This window comes from Zea mays, chromosome 5 (assembly GCF_902167145.1).
Source record: "Zea mays cultivar B73 chromosome 5, Zm-B73-REFERENCE-NAM-5.0, whole genome shotgun sequence".
Taxonomy (NCBI): domain Eukaryota; kingdom Viridiplantae; phylum Streptophyta; class Magnoliopsida; order Poales; family Poaceae; genus Zea; species Zea mays.
In genome coordinates this window covers 126746246-126758555 of record NC_050100.1, presented here as the reverse complement: position 1 = coordinate 126758555, position 12310 = coordinate 126746246, and positions in this window count along the sequence as shown.

The window sequence follows — 12310 nt, the reverse complement described above, 5'->3', positions numbered from 1 at the left end:
GCGCCGCCTGCGCCACTCCGACTACGGTGCCACTTGACAGAGTGAAACTGACAGGCAGTCAGGCCCTGCCGAAGGCATCATAGGAAGCTCCGCTTCGCCCGACCCAGGGCTCGGACTCGGGCTAAGTCCCGGAAGACGGCGAACTCCGCTCCGCCCGACCCAGGGCTCGGACTCGGGCTAAGTCCCGGAAGACGGTGAACTCCGCTCCGCCCGACCCAGGGCTCGGACTCGAGCTAAGTCCCGGAAGACGGCGAACTCCGCTTCGCCCGACCCAGGGCTCGGACTCGGGCTAAGTCCCGGAAGACAGCGAACTCCGCTCCGCCCGACCAGGGGCTCGGACACGGGCTCAGCCCCGGAAGACGACGAACTCCGCTCCGCCCGACCTAGGGCTCGGACTTGGGCTCAGCCCCAGAAGACGACGAACTCCGCTCCGCCCGACCTAGGGCTCGGACTTGGGCTCAGCCCTGGAAGACAATGAACTCCGCCTCGCCCGACCCAGGGGCTCGGACTCGACCTCGACCACGGAAGACAGACTCGACCGCGGCTTCGGAGGAGCTTCCACATCGCCCAACCTAGGGCGCAGACCAGCCACGTCAACAGGAGGCACCATCATCACCCTACCCCGAGCTGACTCGGGCCGCAGGGAACAAGACCGGCGTCCCATCTGGCTAGCTCCGCCGGATAGGCAATGACGGCGCCCCGCGTACCCTGTGACGACGGCGGCTCTCAGCCCCCTTACGAAAGCAAGAGGACGTCAACAAGGACTCAACCGCTCCGACAGCTGTCCCTCCGCCAGGCTCCATCGCTCCTCCGACGGCCACGACATCACACCAGCTGGGTGCCAAAATCTCTCCGGCTGCCACAACGGCATGTACTTAGGGCGCTAGCTCTCCTCCGCTAGACACGTAGCACTCTGCTACACCCCCCATTGTACACCTGGATCCTCTCCTTACGCCTATAAAAGGAAGGACCAGGGCCCTCTTAGAGAGGGTTGGCCGCGCGGGGACGAGGACGAGACAGGCGCTCGCTTGAAGCCGCTCGCTCCCTCTCCCGCGTGGACGCTTGTAACCCCCTACTGCAAGCGCACCCGACCTGGGCGCGGGACGAACACGAAGGCCGCGGGATTCCCACCTCTCTCACGTCGGTCTCCGGCCGCCTCGCTCTCCCCCCTTCGCGCTCGCCCTCGCGCTTGACCCATCTGGGCTGGGGCACGCGGCGACATTCACTCGTCGGCCCAGGGACCCCCCGGTCTCGAAATGCCGACAGTTGGCGCGCCAGGTAGGGGCCTGCTGCGTGTTGACGAACAGCTTCCCGTCAAGCTCCAGATGGGCAGTCTCCAGCAACCTCTCCAACCCGGGACGGTGCTCCGTTTCGGGAGTCTTGAGTTCATGTCCCTCGACGGCAGCTACGACATGATACTCATTCCACCGCCGGACGACAGCGGCAATGGCGGCCGACAGTCCGCCCGCCGGCGGCGGAATCGACGACGTCTTCCCCGCGTGGTGGAAGAACAACCTTCGAGCTCATCCCGCCCTCTTCCCCGCCGACGAAGGGGAAGGCAGGGCGACCAAGGCCAAGCAGGAGGCAGCGCCTTGTCGGCTGTCGAGCGAGTCGACAGTGCCGGCACACCAACGGGGGGCGCACCGGGTATCGACTTCGCGCTTGAGACGAAGACGAGCGCTGTCTCCCCGCGACACGCTAATCCCGAGCAAGCGGACGACGCCAGTGCGCTCGCGAAAAGCTTGCTGGACGTCACCCTTGTACCTGAGACGACGGTGCAGTCAGTCCCCGACGTGACTTTATCGCCGCTCGTCGACCAAGAGGTACCGACCGATTCTCATCCCACGTCATTTGGATTCAGCCTCGACCCGCCTAGTGACCCCGCTCTGGCGGGCGCTCTCGTAGAGGCGAGTCCAAACCCTCTGGGGTTTCGCATGCGGTCGCCTTGGGACCGGCTGACGGACGTCTCAACCTACGGGCCCTCTGGGTCCGAGGAAGACGACGAGCCTAGCATCTGTTGGGATTTCTCTGGACTTGGCAACCCTAGTGCCATGCGGGACTTCATGACCGCATGTGACTACTGCCTCTCCGACTGTTCCGACGGTAGCCGTGGCCTCGGCGACGAGGACTGCTGCCCAAGCCGCGAATGTTTCCACGTCGATCTAGGGGGTCCCTCCGAAGGCAATCATCTCGGCATGCCGGAGGACGGTGATCTCCCTAGGCCGGTGCCCCGCGTTGACATCCCACGGGAGCTAGCTGTGGTCCCCGTTCAGGCGGGGGGCCATGACCCACAGCTCGAGCAAATCCGCGGGGTGTAGGCCAGGCTCGACGAGGGAGCAGGAGCGCTTGAGCCGATCCGCCGGGACGTCGGGCAGGCATGGGCGGGCCAACCACTGGCCGGAGAAATACGTCATCTGCCCCAGGGCTTCCAGCATCGCGTCACCGACGACGTCAGGGTCAGGCCACCACCCGCATCTAGTGGGGTCGGCCAGAACCTGGCTGCAGCAGCGATGCTTCTCCGCGTGATGCCGGAGCCATCAACCACCGAGGGCCGGCGAATCCAGGGGGAGCTCAAGAATCTCCTGGAAGGTGCCGTGGTCTAACGGGCCGAGAGCTCTGCCTCCCGAAGGCAGGGGTACCCCTCGGAACCTGATGCCGCGACTTCCCGATTCATGCGGGAAGCCTCGGTCTACACCGGGCGCACGCGCAACACCGCGCCTGCGGCCCCGGGCCGCCTCGGCAACGAGCACCATCACCGCGACCGTCGGGCCCACCTCGACGAGAGGGTGTGCCGAGGCTACCGCCCCTGGCGTGGGGGACGTTACGACAGCGGGGAGGATCGGAGTCCCTCGCCCGAACCACCCGGTCCGCAGGCCTTCAGCCGGGCCATCCGACGGGCACCGTTCCCGACCCGGTTCCGACCCCCGACTACTATCACAAAGTACTCGGGGGAGACGAGACCGGAACTGTGGCTCGCGGACTACCGTCTGGCCTGCCAACTGGGTGGAACGGACGATGACAACCTCATCATCCGCAACCTCCCCCTGTTCCTCTCCGACACCGCTCGCGCCTGGTTGGAGCACCTGCCTCCGGGGCAGATCTCCAACTAGGACGACCTAGTCCAAGCTTTCGCCGGCAATTTCCAGGGCACGTACGTGTGCCCCGGGAATTCCTGGGACCTCCGGAGCTGCCGGCAGCAGCCGGGAGAGTCTCTCCGGGACTACATCCGGCGATTCTCGAAGCAGCGCACCGAGCTGCCCAACATCACCGACTCGGATGTCATCGGCGCGTTCCTCGCCGGCACCACCTGCCGCGACCTAGTGAGCAAGCTGGGTCGCAAGACCCCCACCAGGGCGAGCGAGCTGATGGACATCGCCACCAAGTTCGCCTCCGGCCAGGAGGCGGTAGAGGCTATCTTCCGAAAGGACAAGCAGCCCCAGGGCCACCCATCGGAAGATGCTCCCGAGGTGTCGACTCAGCGCGGCGCCAAGAAGAAAGGCAAGAAGAAGTCGCAAGCAAAACACGACGCCGCCGACGCGGACCTTGTCGCCGCCGCCGAGTACAAGAACCCTCGGAAACCCCCCGGAGGTGCCAACCTCTTTGACAAGATGCTCAAGGAGCCGTGCCCCTATCACCAGGAGCCCGTCAAGCACACCCTTGAGGAGTGCGTCATGCTTCGGCGCCACTTCCACAGGGCCGAGCCACCCGCGGAGGGTGGCAGGGCCCGCGACGACGACAAGAAGGAAGATCACCAAGCAGGAGAGTTCCCCGAGGTCCGCGACTGCCTCATGATCTACGGTGGGCAAGCGGCGAATGCCTCGGCTCGGCACCGCAAACAAGAGCGTCGGGAGGTCTGCTCGGTGAAGGTGGCGGCGCCAGTCTACCTAGACGGGTCTGACAAGCCCATCACCTTCGACCAAGCCGACCACCCCGACCACGTGCCGAGCCCGGGGAAGTACCCGCTCGTCGTCGACCCCGTCATCGGCGACGTCAGGCTCACCAAGGTCCTCATGGACGGAGGCAGCAGCCTCAACATCATCTACGCCGAGACCCTCGGGCTCTTGCGTGTCGATCTGTCCTCCGTCCGAGCACGCGCTGCGCCCTTCCATGGGATCATTCCCGGGAAGCGCGTCCAGCCCCTCGGACAACTCGACCTTCCCGTCTACTTCGGAACACCCTCCAACTTCCGAAGGGAGACCCTGACGTTCGAGGTGGTTGGGTTCCGAGGAACCTACCACGCGGTACTGGGAAGGACATGCTACGCGAAGTTCATGGTCGTCCCCAACTACACCTACCTGAAGCTCAAGATGCCGGGCCCCAACGGGGTCATCACCGTCGGCCCCACGTACAAACACGCGTTCGAATGCGACGTGGAGTGCGTGGAGTACGCCGAGGCCCTCATCGCCGACCTGGAAAGCCTCTCTAAAGAGGTGCCAGACGTGAAACGTCATGCCGGCAACTTCGAGCTAGTGGAGACGGTTAAGGCCGTCCCCCTCGACCCCAGCGGCGACGCCTCCAAGCAGATCCGGATCGGCTCCGGGCTCGATCCCAAATAGGAAGCAGTGCTCGTCGACTTTCTCCGCGCGAACACCGACGTCTTCGCGTGGAGTCCCTCGGACATGCCCGGCATACCGAGGGATGTCGCCGAGCACTCGCTGGACATTCAAGCCGGAGCCCGACCCGTCAAGCAGCCTCTGTGCCGATTCGACGAGGAGAAGCGCAGAGCCATAGGCGAGGAGATCCACAAGCTAATGGCGGCAGGGTTCATCAAAGAGGTATTCCATCCCGAATGGCTTGCCAACCCTGTGCTTGTGAGAAAGAAAGGGGGGAAATGGCGGATGTGTGTAGACTACACTGGTCTCAACAAAGCATGTCCGAAGGTTCCCTACCCTCTGCCTCGCATCGATCAAATCGTGGATTCCACTGCTGGGTGCGAAATCCTGTCTTTCCTCGATGCCTACTCAGGGTATCATCAAATCAGGATGAAAGAGTCCGACCAGCTCGCGACTTCTTTCATCACACCCTTCGGCATGTACTGCTATGTCACCATGCCGTTCGGCTTGAGGAATGCGGGCGCGACGTACCAGCGGTGCATGAACCATGTGTTCAGCGAACACATTGGCCGCACGGTCGAGGCCTACGTCGATGACATCGTAGTCAAGACGAGGAAGGCTTCTGACCTCCTTTCCGACCTTGAAGTGACGTTCCGATGTCTCAAGGCGAAAGGCGTCAAGCTCAATCCCGAGAAGTGTGTCTTCGGGGTGCCCCGAGGCATGCTCTTGGGGTTCATCGTCTCCGAGCGGGGCATCGAAGCCAACCCGGAGAAGATCGCAGCCATCACCAGCATGGGGCCCATCAAGGACTTGAAAGGCGTACAGAGGGTCATGGGATGTCTCGCGGCTCTGAGCCGCTTCATCTCACGCCTCGGTGAAAGAGGTCTACCTCTGTACCGCCTCTTAAGGAAGGCCGAGTGCTTCACCTGGACCCCTGAGGCCGAGGAAGCTCTCGGGAACCTGAAGGCGCTCCTCACAAAGGCGCCTATCTTGGTGCCTCCAGCTGCCGGAGAAGCCCTCTTGGTCTACGTCGCCGCGACCACTCAGGTGGTTAGCGCCGCGATTATGGTCGAGAGGCAAGAAGAGGGGCATGCATTGCCCGTTCAGAGGCCAGTTTACTTCGTCAGCGAGGTACTGTGCGAAACCAAGATCCGCTACCCACAAGTTCAGAAGCTGCTATATGCAGTGATCCTGACACGGCGGAAGTTGCGACACTACTTCGAGTCTCATCCGGTAACTGTGGTGTCATCCTTCCCCCTGGGGGAGATCATCCAGTGCCGAGAGGCCTCGGGTAGGATTGCAAAGTGGGCGGTGGAAATCATGGGCGAGACAATCTCGTTCGCCCCTCGGAAGGCCATCAAGTCCCAGGTTCTGGCGGACTTCGTGGCCGAATGGGTCGACACCCAGCTACCGACGGCTCCGATCCAACCGGAGCTCTAGACCATGTTTTTCGACGGGTCGTTGATGAAGACGGGAGCCGGCGCAGGCCTACTCTTCATCTCGCCCCTCGGGAAACACATACGCTATGTGCTACGCCTCCATTTCCCGGCGTCCAACAATGTGGCTGAGTATGAGGCTCTGGTCAACGGGTTGCGGATCGCCATCGAGCTAGGGGTCCGGCGCCTCGACGCCCGCGGTGACTCGCAGCTCGTCATCGACCAAGTCATGAAGAACTCCCACTGCCGCGACCCGAAGATGGAGGCCTACTGCAATGAGGTTCGGCGCTTGGAAGACAAGTTCTACGGGCTCGAGCTCAACCACATCGCTCGGCGCTACAACGAGACTACGGACGAGCTGGCTAAAATAGCCTCGGGGCGAACAACGGTTCCCTCGGACGTCTTCTCCCGGGATCTGCATCAACCCTCCGTCAGGATCGACGGCTCGCCCGAGCCTGAGGCGCCCTCGGCCCAGTCCGAGGTACCCTCGGCCCAGCCCGAGGTATCCTCGGCACAGCCCGAGGCACCCTCAGCTCGGCCCGAGGCACCCTCGGTTCAGCCCGAGGTACCCTCGGTCCCCGAGGGTGAGGCACTACGCGTCGAGGAGCAAAGTGGGGTCACGCCTGATCGAAACTGGCAGACCCCGTACCTGCAATATCTCCACCAAGGAGAGCTACCCCTCGACCGAGCCGAGGCTCGGCGGGTGGCGCGGCGCACCAAGTCGTTCGTCTTGCTGGGCAACGAGAAGAAGCTCTACCACCGCAGCCCCTCAGGCATCCTCCAGCGACGCATCTCCGTCGCCGAAGGTCAGGAACTCCTGCGAGAGATACACTCGGGGGCTTGCGGCCATCACGCAGCGCCTCGAGCCCTTGTCGGGAATGCTTTCCGACAAGGCTTCTACTGGCCGACGGTGGTGGCCGATGCCACTAGAATTGTCCGCACCTGCGAAGGGTGTCAATTCTACGCGAGGCAGACCCACCTGCCCGCTCAGGCCCTGCAGACGATACCCATCACCTGGCCTTTCGCTGTGTGGGGTCTGGATCTCGTTGGCCCCTTGCAGAAGGCACCCGGGGGCTACACGCACCTGCTGATCGCCATCGACAAATTCTCGAAGTGGATCGAGGTCCGACCCCTGAACAGCATCAGGTCCGAGCAAGCGGTGGCGTTCTTCACCAACATCATCCATCGCTTCGGGGTCCCGAACTCCATCATCACCGACAATGGCACCCAGTTCACCGGCAGAAAGTTCTTGGACTTCTGCGAGGATCACCACATCCGGGTGGACTGGGCCGCCGTGGCTCATCCCATGTCAAATGGGCAAGTAGAGCGTGCCAACGACATGATTCTACAAGGGCTCAAGCCTCGGATCTACAACGACCTCAACAAGTTCGGCAAGCGATGGATGAAGGAACTCCCCTCGGTGGTCTGGAGCCTGAGGACAACGCCGAGCCAAGCCACGGGCTTCACGCCGTTCTTCCTAGTCTACGGGGCCGAGGCCGTCTTGCCCACAGACCTGGAATACGACTCCCCAAGGACGAGAGCCTACAGCGATCAAAGCAACCAAGCTAGCCGAGAAGACTCGCTGGACCAGCTGGAGGAGGCTCGGGACAAGGAATTACTACACTCAGCGCGGTACCAGCAGTCCCTGCGACGCTACCACGCCCGAGGGGTCCGGTCCCGAGACCTCCAGGTGGGCGACCTAGTGCTTCGGGTGCGACAAGACGCCCGAGGGAGGCACAAGCTCGCGCCCCCCTGGGAGGGACCGTTCGTCATCACCGAGGTTCTGAAGCCCGAAACGTACAAGCTGGCCAACAGTCAAGGCGAGGTCTACGGCAACGCTTGGAACATCCAACAGCTACGTCGCTTCTACCCTTAAGATGTTTTCAAGTTGTTCATATACCTCACAACCACGCAAAGTTTAGTCATCAAGGAAGGGTCGGCCTCGCCTCGGCAAAGCCCGACCCTCCCTCGGGGGCTAAAAGGGGGGGAACCCCCTCTGCGTCGAAATTTTCCTCGAAGAAAGATCTTTTCTGCCAGAATGCCTTTTGTGCTTTTCGACAACTTCGAAAAGTGGATCCCAAAAACGACGGAGTACACGTAAGCAGCCAAGGCTGACCGAGCTGAGGGACTCCTACGCCTCCGGGATACGGATACCTCACTCATCACCTTCTGCTATAAGTAACTCACGTTCGGATAAGTGATTCCGTGGACCGAACAAGTCTTCACGTTCGGAAGCTCTTCTGCCGAAGCGATCCTTCGAGCCTTCTCGACTGTGTCGGTGACAGAACCCCATGGACGGGTAAGAGTGCGCGTAAGCGGCAAGGCCGACCGAGCCGAGGGACTCCTACGCCTCCGGGATATGGATACCTCACTCGTCACCTTCCGTGAGAAGCAACTCTCGCTTGCACAAGCAATTCTGTTACCGACAAAAAAGTCCAGATACTCGAAACAAGAGGAAAAGAGACGCAGCTTTACAACACGGCGAGGGTGTGTTTTGGCCTCGGCGGCCGCAGGAAACACACGCTACAAGACAATCTGATCCTGCAGGCTCGGGTCTTGACGCTAGAAGGGGGCAGCAACACCCTCGGCATCGACGACACCTTCGGCGAGGTCCGACCTAGCCTCGGACGATGACGCGGTCCGAGGATCTCCACTCTAAAGGACGACGTCATCACCACGCCCGGGCAATCGCTGCCAGGGTCTTCTCCGGGAATCCGGCCCAAGCAGGCGGCTCGGCCGGTCACCCCGAAGCCTCGGCCAGCCGTCCTCCAAGGGCGTCGGCCCGACCCGAGGCCTCGGCTGGTCAACTCCGACGTTGGTCCCGCTAACGGACGACCCGGCTAGGCTCTGGCCAACCAGGTTTATTTTCGAGCCAACTCTGCCCCTGTTCATGCTGATATCGCTACCCCTGGCCTCGACTCATCCAAGAGCGGCCAAGGGGTCCCTTTAACTAAGCTAGGGGAGCCTCGGACAACAAGGCCGACCGAGCCGAGGGACTCCTACGCCTCCGGGATACGGATACCTCACTCGTCACCTTTACACGGGGCGACTCACGCTTGGTGAAGCGGTTCAGACAACCAACAGGCGAGTCTTAGTGCTTGAAAATGAGGAAAAAACACGGCTCCGTGCCAAAATTACATACATGTTCAGGCCTCGACAGCCACAATGAACAAAAACACTGGCATTCAAAGTGCCATTACAAACGGAACTTCGGTTCCACCTCCGCAGGTACGAACAACCCCACTCGATGAGGGGGGCCTGCGGAGCAACAGAAGACCGACGAACGGCGCGCCATCGCCCGCTCCAGCAGTGGCAACGACGACGACTTCTGCTCCGGGGGGCCGAACAGCGGCAACACTGACCTCAGGGCGGATGCTGCTGCCAAGAGGCCCCCGCCCATGCCCAAACTCGTGAGGCAAGGACGGGTAGAAGGCCGTAGAGTTGGAGGTCGTTCCGTGGGCGGCCCTGGCTATCTCGTCGGCGGAAGAACCTCTTCCAGCTGCCGTGGCAGACGCCGGCGCCGGGAGCGGCTCCGAAGCCACTCGCGTCCGAGAGCCAGGCACGTTGCAGCTGCCGGCACCATGGACGACGACCGCCCTTCCCTCCGATCACTGAGGGAAGGAGCGGGCTACCGCCCACGCAGGGGCCGACCCCAACTCGACACACTCCCCTCCCCAGCCCTGGTGTTGAAAATCCTTGAGGCTGAGGGAGGGGCAGAGGCCGCAGCCCGGCTCGCTTTCCCCCACCATCAAGCTGGAGGTCACCATCTTGGGTGACCGCCGGCGGAGGGGTGCAGCCGGGCTGCATGATGAAAATCCTTGAAGCCGAACGATGGCTGAAAGGTACCAACTCCCACGGAGTTGTGTCCCTCCAACGATGAGGCGGAAAGACGGCGGGTATCCCCCATCCGGGGGCTTGGAAGGTGGAAAGACACGATGCGTAAGGGAGCGCGAAGACATGGTCGCCTTCCAAAGGGGGTCACCCTCCTTTTAAAGGCGACTCTCCCTACTTGCGCCCCTAACCGTCGTAGGCTGAGTCTTCTCCAACACACTCCAAGGTCCTCCCCTGCGGCGCGGGGGCTGGGTCCCACACGTCATGCAAGCCGGCTCAGAGCAGAAGAAGCCAAACCGCTGTGCGCGGTGCGCACAACCGCCCAGCGGTTACAAGTGACCCTCCACTTTTGCCCAGACCAACGGGCGAAAGGGGCGGGCAGCCATGCAGGCGGCATGCAACCGCGCCAAGTGGGCGCGCTTCTCCGACTACCAACACGCCCAGCATGGAGGCCCAGGCCCACGCGTCATGCAACCGGCGCGCCGAATGTTTCGTGCATGCAACTGCACCGCCACTTGCGCCACCACCACGCCTCCTCGACTGCGGAACCAGTACCGCGACTCGAGGCGACCCAGCGCACGACCCAGCTGCGCCAGCCTGGCGCGGCGGTCAGTGCGGCCAAAAATGGGTCGGCAGTAATGATGGTGGCAGGCGGGCAGGAGCAGCAGTCACGTCGTCAGCCAAGCTCACGTCCCATCCGGGGGCAGCGAGAGAACCCTCTCTCACGGCGTGAAGACAACGCGCCCGCGTTCCGTTCCTCGAACGGCTCGCGCACGTGCAACGGCTGCCCCGCGAACCACTCGCCCCGTCGCATCAACTCCGCAGCGGGACAGGCGGCGCCTCTGGCAGGAGAAGCAGGCGACGCTTCGCCTTCGCCATAATAACCGCGTCAAAAAAGGTACGCCGCGTCGTTCGATTTCGTATCCTTTTCCTTTTTCCTCTTTCTCTCTCTTGCAACAGGGACCGGGAAAGGGGGATACCCCGAAAAGGATCCTTCCCCGTGAAGGAACCAGGCTCCGAGCCTCCCTACTGATCAGAGGTTCGAAGGCTGGCCCCCCGGAAGGGATCGACAGCCGCCTCAGATCGCGTGGGCCCTACACCCACTACTGGTCAGAGGTTCGAAGGTCGGCCCCTCGGAAGGGTTCCACGGCCGCTTCAGACTACTCGGGCTCCGCGCCCATTACTGATCAGGGGTTTGAAGGCTGGCCCCCGAAGGGTTCACAGCCGCCTCAGACGCCGAGCGAGGGATGACCATGGGTACGTTCGATACATAACCAAGGCTCGGGCTGCGCTCCCGAGGTACCCTAGGACATTTCCGAGACCAGCGGGAATGATCTTGTAACGGAATCCCATCAGAGCGAGGCATCGAGCCCTCGGACCCCGTCGCCAGGGGACCGGGTCCGGCAGATCACCCGCAGGTACTTTTGGGCGTGCCTCTGGGCCCCTAGCCGACCCCTAACGAACGGGGCACGGACGTCCACTCGGATTACCCGCTTGCAGCTCACCGGAGACACCATGTTCGGCGCCCATCGAGGGCAACATGGCGCTTTCCCCCCTCCTCCTTGCGGAAAGGCGACGCAGGGGCGTATGTAAAAAAGCCGAGTCTGTCCCTGATCGCCCTCTCGCCCTGTGCAGAGGCTCGGGGGCTGCTCTCGCAAACCCGGCTCCGGCCGAACCGTTGACAGCGTCAACATACCAGCCCGAGAACTTGGGACCGAACCGTACACCCGGGCTACGGCCAGCTCGCATGAGGGAACAACCAGACCAGCCGAAGCATTACGCAAGGCATTAAGACCTCGAAGGAGTGAAACCACTCCTCCGAGGCCTCGGGGGCTACACCCGGCGGGTGCGCTCGCGCGCACCCACCGGAACAAAATGCAACCGAGAAAGGCTGGTCCCCTTGCAAAAAAGTGCGACGAGAGCCTCCAAGCGAGTGCTAACACTCCCTTCGAGGCTCGGGGGCTACTGTCGGGGACCATAATTAGGGGTACCCTCAAGGCTCCTAATTCTTAGCTGGTAACCCCCATCAGCATAAAGCTGCAAAGGCCTGATGGGTGCGATTAAGTCAGGGATCAGTCCATTCGAGCGACTTGATCACGCCTCGCCCGAGCCTAGCCTCGGACAAGGGTAGCCGACCCCGGAGGATTTCCGTCTCGCCCGAGGCCCCCCTCCAACGGCGAACATATTTCCGGCTCGCCCGAGGCCCTGCCTTCGCTAAGAAGCAACCCTGACCAAATCGCCGCACCAACCGACCAAATCGCAGGAGCATTTAATGCAAAGGTGGCCTGACACCTTTATCCTGACGCGCGCCCCCCAGCCGGCAGAGCCGAAGTGACCGCCGTCACTTCGCCGCTCCACTGACCGACCTGACAGAAGGACAGCGCCGCCTGCGCCACTCCGACTGCGGTGCCACTTGACAGAGTGAAACTGACAGGCAGTCAGGCCCTGCCGAAGGCATCATAGGAAGCTCCACTTCGCCCGACCCAGGGC